The following is a 10768-nucleotide window of genomic DNA, read 5'->3' on the forward strand; positions in this document are numbered from 1 at the left end:
CAGGAGAAAACAAAGGGCATGCAGAACACTCAATGGATTTGTCCTTAATTAAAATAAAATGGCAACAAATATTAATGCTGTATCAAAACTTTCTGGGTTTGAAGGAGTAATTCACATTTAAATTCTGTTACCAGTATGAGTGTTTTAATTTATGATCACTAATTCAGGTTACAGCTGAATACATTTTTTACTGAAGTATAGTTGACATACAATATTAGTTGCAGGCATACAATGTACTGATCTGACAATTATATACATTATGAAACGCTCACCACGTACGTGTAGTTACCATTTGTTACCATATGAAGTTATCGTAATATTATTGACTATATTACCTATGCTGTACTTTTAATCCTGTTTATTTTAAAACTATAAGTTGTACCTCTTATCCTCGTCACCTATGTCACCTACCCCCCCCAAACCACCAGTTTTTTCTCTATTTATGAGTCTATTTCTGTTTTACAGTTTAATATTTAATGGACCTACTTTTCTATGGTGCTAAAATTCCTTGCCTCCTCCTCTGGGTATTATAGGGGCTCAGTAAGTCAACCAGGAAGTCTATGTAGGCTCTCAAAGGGCTCAAGAATGAAGAGTCAGTGAGAAATAAAAATCAATCCCACCATTCCCCTGCTTTCCTGTTTCCAATCACCCAATATACTACTACCTCCACAAATCTATGTTGAGTTTGTCCAATTATTAATGAGATATAATGTGGCAATGGGTAAAGACTGTAGTGTATAAGGAGAGAATAAAACATACCTAGGGACAGGAAAGTAGGAGGCAGGGAATGGCAGAGATGCAGATGTTGTAACAAAGTATGACAAACTGTGATATACTGAAGTTCTACTCACTTCTGTATGCCTGCACTCACTTCTAATTTATCAACCCTTATGACCTCAATGGTCAAAGGCAACTGACCTTTGGTGGTCAGTTTTGTGGTCAAAAGCCATCAGTGACCCTGCATCCTCCAAGGCTAATAACACTTTTTCAATCTTTTTTCTCAATTTCTTAAATACATTTGGANCAACCCTTATGACCTCAATGGTCAAAGGCAACTGACCTTTGGTGGTCAGTTTTGTGGTCAAAAGCCATCAGTTACCCTGCATCCTCCAAGGCTAATAACACTTTTTCAATCTTTTTTCTCAATTTCTTAAATACATTTGGAGTTAACCATCCCTTCTCTCTGTAATCTTCACCACTCTTGTTGGATTCTGCATTTTTCTTCCCATTTCAAGAAGTCTAAAATAAGTGTTTCCAGGGATCTCTTTCTTCAACATCCTCCTTTTTTGAAATCACATGCACTCTCATAGTTCCTTCATATCCTTGGGAATAATCCCAAACCGTGTCATAGCTAAGTCTTCAGCAGAATTCCACACAAAGGCTTGCTTTGAGTAGGCATTCAACCATTTTTAAAACACAAACTCTCCACCTAGAGGTGAGTGAATTTATGTGTGGTAGAATAATGAGGCATGGAGCTGGAGAGACTGACAATCGGCTCCTTTTTGCCTTTGCCTCTGTAGTAAGGATTAGCTGTCTGAACTTCCCAACGTGGTTCAACCTTGGTAGGGTCCTTACCTGAGTTGGCCTCCCATTCCTACATGGTTGCCACTTTGTATTCAACTCACTCTGAATAATACTAATAATTCCCCCTTTTGCTTCAGCTAGATTAGCACATATTTATGTGGTGCTTATATGATATGTTTACCTTTCAGTCCACAAATGCAGGTGTTCAGGAAATAGATATTTGCAACTCTTAATCATATTATTTGAGAATCCAACCCATGCAGTCAGTTCTGCCCATTTTTCTTCATACCCATCCAACAAACTCACACAAACACACACACACAACACACACACACACACACACACACACACACACACACACGGATGCACCTGTGCACAGGGTCTTATCTTAAAATAGTGTAAGTCACTGGAGAGGTGATTCCTGTCATTATTGGTTAGTCCACACCACTTACCACTGAGAAACTCATTGTCTCAGTTCCTATTAGAATGTAAGTGTCCTGTGAATTTAATGCTTCTGTACCACACTTGGAATATAGGGTTTTTTCCCCAAAATTGCAAAAGTACAGTGCCTAGGGGCTGGGCTTACAATGTAAAAATGTAAGAAAGTTAAAAACCATCTTCTCTGAGGTTTTTCCACTCCACTGAGAATGCTAGGGAGCAAGTCAGAAGCCCCTAATCCCCTTTGGGCCCACAGGCAACTTTCCAATCCACAAGAATTCCACTTTTCTTTGTTTTTCAAAGGCAGGTCCCCCCCCCTTACCTCCTCTTTTTGAGATACCCTGTACTGTCCTGACAATAAGTTTGGGTCTAGAGCTGACAAAATCAAATGTGTTTAGGAGCCAATAAAGGAATGTAAATGTGCGAAGTAGCTGTTTATAAAACAAGGTGAAAAAGGCTGTAGGGAGCCAGAGCATTGATGATTTACTTAAAGGCAACCTGCTTTTTTTCTTAAACTATCTTACTGCTAACTGAGGTTTGTTTTGGTAAAACTGGGAAGAGTTGATTTTTCAGATGCTACCTTATACCTACAGTTCCCAAGATCCTGTGGGAAAAACTGAGCTGACTGCTCACAAGTACACCTTCATTTGCTAGATTAAATCGCCCACGTAAGGATTACAGTAGGTGAGAGGGATCGGAGTCGGTGAGAAGGTGACTACCAATGGAATGTTGGTGAGGTGATGCTCACCACACTTCCAGGCTTGGCCCCTTAAATCCCCTGCATTTTTCTCATAATCTGTACTGGCCAGACACAGAGAATCCAGGACCCAGAAGATGCTGAGATGTGTGGAGAATTGTGCCCGACCCATTAATAACTGCATAGATTAAATCCATTGGTGAACGTTCAGTTGGATTGTGACCTAAGAGAGAAAACTTTTATGGTACTAGGCCAAGGAAAGCATGGAATTTTTTGTCACAGAAGTTAGCCGACCCTGAGTAACAGAGCCGCTAAGGCAAAACACCTTGTTCAAAATGGTAAGAGCCTTACCTTTATCTCCTTGTATTAGCTATTGCTGTCTAACAAACTACCACAAACGTAGCTGCTTAAAACAGCACCAATTCATTCTCAGTTTCTATACATCAGAAGTCCTACATAGCTTAGTTAGATTATTTGCTCAGAGCCTCACTTAGCTAAAATCAGAGTACTGGCCAGCTCGGTGTTTCTGAGGCTTGGGATCCTCTTCCAAGATCATTCATTGTTGGAAGAACTCAGTTCCTTACAGTTGAGGTTAGAGGACCCTGTTTCTTTGCTGGGGGCTTCTCTCTGCTCCTGGAAGACACCTCCGTTTCTTCTCATGTGGTCCCCTCCATCTCCCAACCCAATGATGATTTGTCCTCCTCAAACTTTTCCTGCTTCTAGTTCTAAGGGTTCCCATGATTACACTTGGCCCACTCAAATAATCCAAGATGATCTCCCTACTTAGAAGTAAACTTAGTAAAGCTCAAGGTAGCCTATTCATGGGTGTGATATCTTCTCATATTCATGGTCCTAGGAATTAGGGCACGAAATTTTCTTGGGTGCCATAATTCCTATTACATCCCTGATGTGCAATAAAGGAAGAAGAAAAAGGATTCAATATATTTTGATGTATTATTTTTCCTTTTGATATATTAACTTGCTTTGTCACACACACAGCCAAAGTAGTCATTTTCTGGGGTTCCAATAATCACAGTTACATATTCACATGGTTTTAAAAATAAACAAGTCAAACAAAATTATCTTGAGTAACAAGTAGCTCTATTTGGAACTCTAAATACTTCCAATTCATCCACGCACCAGACAAATATAATTTTCTATGAATACCTTTATGTGATGAAAGTTGAGAAGCACTGATCTCCTCATTGTGGAAGATCAAAGTTTAACTCTTTCCTCTCTCAAACCCCCAACAATGATGACACACATAAACGTTCCCCATCCCCACCCTCTCTATAAAGCCCATAATTTGGGCAGAGAGACATGTGTTATTTATCTCTTTATGACCATATATGGCATCGGAATTGAGCCACCTAAATTATTCTTTCTCCTGCACAGTGTTTTCCCCTCCTCTGGAATGGTGTTCTTTTACTTCTTTCTTGGTTGCCTGCTTTCTTGCTTTTTCTTTCTTTTTTACTTCCTTTTCAACCCCAAACCTCTCCAATGTTATAAATTTCTTAACATACTGATTCATATTACAAATAATATCAATTTTATCATTTTGAAGGAATTTCTACTGGAGAAACCCAGCCTGCTCACCCTCCATTGCCAGTACATAGCTGTCATCCCCAAATCTCTTTCCCATCATCCCTCCCTGATACTTTTTCCCATAACCTCTCTTTTACTTTATATCTCCTTTATTTCTCTCTCTTGCTATCCTCCCTTGTTATGAAAAACAAAGCAAAACAAAACAAAATACTTCCATAGATTTTTTCCCCTCTTTTGCCATATATGGGTATAACACATTTATTGATTTTTTAAAATTTTTTTAGTATAGTTGATACACAATGCTATATTAGTTTCAGGTAAATAGCTAGTGATTCAACTTCTCTATACATTATGCTATGCTCACCACAAGTGTAGTTACCATCAGTTATCATACAACACTATTAAAATATCATTGACTATATCCCCTATGCTGTGGCTTATATTCCCATTACTTATTCATTCCATAATGGAAGCCTATATCTCTGACTCTCCTTCACCCATTTACAAACACCCACTCCCTTCCTTCTGGCAACCATCACTTTGTTCTCTGTATTTATAGGTCTGATTCTACTTTCTGTTTATTCATTCGTTTTGTTTTTTAGATTCTACACATGAGTGAAATCATATGGTATTTGTCTCTCACTCTTATTTCACTTAGCATAATACCTAGGTCCATCCATGTTGTTGCAAATGGCAAGACGGCATCTCATTTTTTATGGCCTCATAATATTCCACTGTGTGTGTGTGTGTGTGTGTACACATATCTTCTTTATCTACCCATCTATCTATGGACCCTTAGGTTGCTCCCATATCTTGGCTCAATGTAATCCCCATCAAAATACCAAAAGCATTTTTCACAGAACTAGAATAAATAATCCTAAAATTTGTATGGAAACACAAAAGACCCTGAATAGCCAAAGACATCTTGAGAAAGAAGAACAAAGCTGGAGGCATCACAGTTCCAGATTTCAAGATACACTACAAAGCTGTAGTAATCAAGACAGTATGGCACTGAGACAAAAATAGACACGGAGATCAACAGAACAGAATAGAGAGCCCAGAAAGAAACCCACACTTACATGGTCAATTATTCTATGACAAAGGAGGTAAGAATATACAAATGGGGAAAACACAGTCTCTTCAATAAATGATGCTGGGAAAACTGGACAGCTACAGGTAAAAAAAAAATGAAACTAGAGGGGTGCCTGGGTGGCTCAGTCGTTAAGGTCTGCCTTCGGCTCAGGTCATGATCCCAGAGTCCTAGGATCGAGGCCCACATCGGGCTCCCTGCTCCGCTGGGAGCCTGCTTCTTCCTCTCCCACTCCCCCTGCTTGTGTTCCCTCTCTCGCTGGCTTGCTCTGTCAAATAAATAATAAAAAAAATCTTTAAAAAAAATGAAACTAGACCATTTTCTCTAACACCATACACAAAACTAAATTCAAAATGGATTAAACACCTAAATGTTCGAAACCTGAAGCCATAAAAATCCTAGAAGAGAACACAGGCAGTAATTTCTCTGACATCAGTCATAAAAACATTTTTCTAGATATATCTCCTAAGGCAAGGGAAACAAAAGCAAAAATAGACTACTGGACTACCTCAAAATAAAAATCTTTTGCACAGCAAAGGACACCTTCAACAAGGCAAAAAAGCAACTGGCTGGATGGGGAAAGATATTTGCAAAGATACATCCGATAAGGTGTTAATATCTGAAATATATAAAGAATTTATACAAGTCAACACCAAAAAAGCCCCAAACAATCTGATTAAAAAACAGGCCAAGGACCTAAACAGACATTTCCCCAAGAAGACATACATATGGCCAACAGACACATGAGAAGATACTCAACATCACTAATCACCAGGAAAAGGAAAATCAAACCACAATGAGACATCACCTTACACCTGTCAGAATAGCTAAAATAAAAAAGACAAGAAATAACAAGTGTTGGCAAGGATGTGGAGAAAAAGGAACCCTTTTCACTATTGGTGGGAACATAAATTGGTGCAGTCCCTGTGTAAAACACAATGGATGTCCCTCAAAACAAATAAAAATAGAGCTACCATATGATCCAATAATTCAACTACTGGCTATTTACCCAAAGAAAAGGAAAACACTAATTTGAAAAGATAGATGCACCCCTATGTTTATTGAAGCATTATTTACAACAGCCAAAATATGGAGGCTCATTTATTGATTTTAATGTTCCTAAGAACTGTTTTCTGGATTATTTTCTAACATTAAAATAAAAATGAATACATATATATATATATTTTGTTTCATACTTCAGTGTTTTTACTTTTCATGCTCTATAAAGTTTTTTTCAACTTTACATTTTGAGGTATTTTTAGACTTACTCAAAATTCTTTGAAGCTGCAAAGATAAGTGTCAGATTTACCCTTCAGCTAACTTCCCTCAATGGCTACCTCTTATATAGTTGAAACACAATATCAAAACCAGGAAACTGATACTGGTACATTTACAGTTAATTAAACTACAAACCTTGTTCAGTTTTTGACATTTTTTGTCCTACATCTGTATGTGTATGTATTTGTGTATTTAGTTGTGTTTAGTGCTATACAATTTTATCCTGGGTATATATTTCTTTAACTATCACAACAATTAAGATACAGAACTATTTCACATCCACAAAACAACTCCTTCTTGATACTTCCTTGTATTAACACCTCACCATCAACCCTACCTCTGTCTCCTGGCAACCACTATTCTCCCTTTCCATTGTTTAGTAATTTCAAGAATGTCCCATAAGTAAAATCATACTATACTTAAGCTCTTGAGATTTTTTTTCACTGAGCATAATTCTATTGAGGCCCATTCACGTTGTGTATATCAACTGTCCATTTTTTAAGATGCTGAATAGTCTTCCATTGTTGATTGTACCAGATTTTGTTTAAGCATTCATTTACTGAAGGATATTAAATGGTTGCTTCACGTATTTTTTCCATTATGAATAAAGCTGTTAGAAACATTCACATACAGGTTTTCGTATAAATGTAAATTTTCATTTCTCTGGGATAGATGTCTAAGAGTGCAACTGCTAAGTTATAAGAGCCTGCCAGACTATTTTCCAAAGGGACTTTACCATTTTTACACTCCTGTCAGCAATGTATGAGAGATCCAGTTTATCCACATCCACACTAGCATTTGGTATTATCACTTTTCTATTTCAACTGCTCTAAGTTTGTAGAGATACATGATTGCAGCTTTGATTTACATTTTCCTTAGTGGCTAATGAATTTGAACATCCTTTTATGTTTCCAGTAGCCCTTTGACAAAAAGCACATGGAAGATAAAGTTTGGAAATTGTGTATATCTGAAAACATTTTAATTCATATATCTTCAAAAGTTCAATGGTTTATCTTGGCTATAAAAATCTAGATTAGAAAAACTTCTGAATGTTTAAGGCTTCACTGTCTTCTCAATTCTAGTATTGATGTTGGAAAGTCCAAAGCCATTCTGGTTTTTAGTCCTTTATGTGTAACTCAATTTTTTTTCCTCTTGGAATCTTAAAGGATGTTTTGTTTGTACAAATTGCTCTGAAATTTATTTATGTGTCTATTTTCATCAGTTCTTCTATTTAAATATAATTTTTAAATTATTTTCTCCCCTGTTCTTCTCTTACTGTAACTGCTGTTGAATCTCCTGAATTAGTCATTTTATTGTTATTGTTATTGTTATTATTATTACTATTATATTTTCTCTTCTATTTTCTGTTACCTTCCTCTTTTTTTCTACATTCTGGTTAATTTTCTCCACTTGGGGCGCCTGGGTGGTGCAGCGGTTAAGCGTCTGCCTTCGGCTCTGGGCATGATCCCGGCATTCTGGGATCGAGTCCCACATCAGGCTCCTCCGCTATGAGCCTGCTTCTTCCTCTCCCACTCCCCTGCTTGTGTTCCCTCTCTTGCTGGATGTCTCTATCTCTGTCAAATAAATAAATAAAATCTTTAAAAAAATTTTTTTCTCTACTTAACATCCCAACATGTCTACTCAGATTTTCTTTTTGGCTATCATTTTCATTTTCAAGAGATCTATTTGTTCTCTCTTTCCATTTTATAGTGTTCTCATTTCATGGATGTAATATTTCTTCCTACACTTCTGAGTGTATTAGTGAATTTCTGGTCAAGTTTTCTTCTCTTATATAGTCCCTGATTTTTTCTTTTTATTTCTGTTTCTATATTTCATGTTTCCTCACAATTCATATAATTTTTGGTTATCTGTTCATATAATAAAGGGAAATACGAGAAAGTTTTATTGGATGGTTGGAGCATACAGTGTTTGCCATCTGTGAGCTTCTCTGTTAAATAAACTTACTATGTCATTGATTTAAGAAACCCTACATTTCAGTATCCTTCATATCTTTCTAACTAAGGACTTTAATTTATTTTTAGGTTCTGATATATTCTATGTTTTTTACCTGTGTGATGTTCTGGGCAATGATTTTATTTCCTCTTTAGTCCATGGTTAAAATAATCCCCTTCCCTCATATCTGATTACCCCTTCTGAAATATATCTGGGAGGGACACTGGGTTTTATTATCATTCATGGAATAAGATATTTATAATTTAAAGAGCAAGAGAAATCTAGAGGATCTGCAAGCCCCTAAACAGATGACATCTGGTCATACTAGGCGACTGCTACTGTCTAGAATATGACTATGGATCTCTAAAAGGGGGGAGATTTTGCAACAGAGGGAAAGATAAGAAATTTAAAAACAAAATTGAGCTTCAGCTGCAGGAAGAGAAGAGAAAGAGAAAGGGCTCAGAGGGCCTTTCTTGGAACTTTCTAGCAAGGAAATTAGGGAAGCTGTGACAAGGGGCAGCCTGATCCCATTAACTATGATGCCCAACCAATCAGTTGGACCGTTGTAACTTCCCTGGAATAACCAGCAAGTGAAGCTTGGTTTGGGAACATTGAGGAATACAGGGATATTATACATTATTCCATAAACCACTTTGCAGCTAGAATAATTCCCACGAAAAGAGTAGATTTTGGCAGACTGGAAAATAAAAAGAAACCTAAAGATATGGGAAAAAAGAAAAGTAGTGCACAAACTTATTTTACCCATGTATCAATGGGCCTAGATGCTTTATTAGCAGGAGGGTTATGGAGTTCCACAGCCACCCTGAAATACAGAAATGAGGTAAAATAACTTCTGAACCAACTCAGTATGACATTTCCAAAGTTCCTATAGCTAAGCTTACAAAAATACACTGAACATTCAGCTGATAAAGAACCAACCAAAATAAACTTTGGAAATAATGAAAACATAAAACGAAGCTTTTAGCCACTATGATTAAAATAGTAAGAATAATAAAAAATGCTAATTGCTATTATTTTTGTAATTACAATTTATTTAGCATCAACTACATACCAAATACTTTATAATTCACTCACAATAGTCCTATAAAGTAACAATGACTATTCTCATTTTTAGATAAAAGATGTAAAATTTTAATAAATAGTTAAGTTAATATGAATATGTAAATTAATGTATCACTTAGCCAAGACCTCATACCTAGTAAATAAAAGGGTTTGGAATTAATTCTAAGCTCTTATGCTCCAAGGATTGAGTCTTTCAGAACTGCATCTCCACAATTAGCTTGCAAGAATTAAAGCACAATAAAAACTTCAAGTAATCTATCATTTTTCTCATGGCTATTAAAACATTGTTCTAGTAATCATGCTTAGGGAAAAAGAGAAAGAGAAAGAGGAACTGGAAAAGGTTCAGAAAAAGCTAAAATATGAATAAAGAAAGATGAAATGGTATTATAAAATATATTGGAATAGAGTTTGCTTAACTCAGAGAACAATAAGGGAAGATCACCATTAGGATTCTATGTTCATGAAAAATTGAATGCTGGAAGGTAAATTCAGAGAAAAACTGTAAGAGGGTTGGTCCTTTAGTATGTTCTAACCAGCAAGTGGCTAGAGGTTGTCACATCAGGATTTTTGATTTAGGAAGACCTGATCTTATTAGGAAACACCAGAAAATGACAAGGTAGAGTGTGTAAATGAATACAAATTCTCCTCCTCCCTTCATCAATGTCCTTGTACTATGACAGTACAGATCTTCCCATGAAGGTATGGAGTCTGCTTCCTTACCCTCGAATATGGATTGTCCCTGCAATATGCTTAGGTCAATGAGAGGTTAGCATACATGATTCAGCAGGAGTTTAAAAAACATTTGTGAGTTAGAGAAGAACCAAGAGCCTACCAACTGCCAGATATGTGACTGAGGCCATGCTAAATCATCTAGCTTTGGCCACTTCATCAACTGACCACAGATGCAGAGAAAACCTGGCACACAAGAGCTGAGCTTGACCAGACTGGTAGAACCACCTACATGAATTGTTTGCAAAATCAAATGCTGGTTGTTTGAAGCCACTCAAAACTTTTGAGGTGGTTTATTCACAACTAAAGCTAATAAAATCGGGTGGCAAAAACAAAAGTTGACAGACTAAATAGATACTATGTCTATTCAAGAAGTGGATTATTAATTAATTCTGAGGGCCTGAGAGGTTTTGTCCCCTACCTCCTGAAGA

The sequence above is a fragment of the Ailuropoda melanoleuca genome, chromosome 16, assembly GCF_002007445.2.
Source record: "Ailuropoda melanoleuca isolate Jingjing chromosome 16, ASM200744v2, whole genome shotgun sequence".
NCBI lineage: Eukaryota > Metazoa > Chordata > Mammalia > Carnivora > Ursidae > Ailuropoda > Ailuropoda melanoleuca.